A 212-nucleotide genomic window follows, 5' to 3' on the forward strand; every position below is an offset into this window, starting at 1 on the left:
ACAGGGGCCCGAAACACCAGGTGCCCTCAGGAGGTCCACCAGTGGGGCCAGGACACCAGAAGACCTCCCACTGTTGCCCCCCCTCCAAAGCACCAAGAACATAAGATAAGCCAATGTTAGATCAGGCCAATGGCCCGTCCAGTCCAACACTCTGTGTCACACAGTGGCCAGAAATACCAGGTGCCGCCAGGAGGTCCCCCCGAGGGGCCAGC

The sequence above is a fragment of the Gekko japonicus genome, unplaced genomic scaffold (assembly GCF_001447785.1).
Source record: "Gekko japonicus isolate JY-2015 unplaced genomic scaffold, Gekko_japonicus_V1.1 scaffold2685, whole genome shotgun sequence".
Lineage (NCBI taxonomy): Eukaryota > Metazoa > Chordata > Lepidosauria > Squamata > Gekkonidae > Gekko > Gekko japonicus.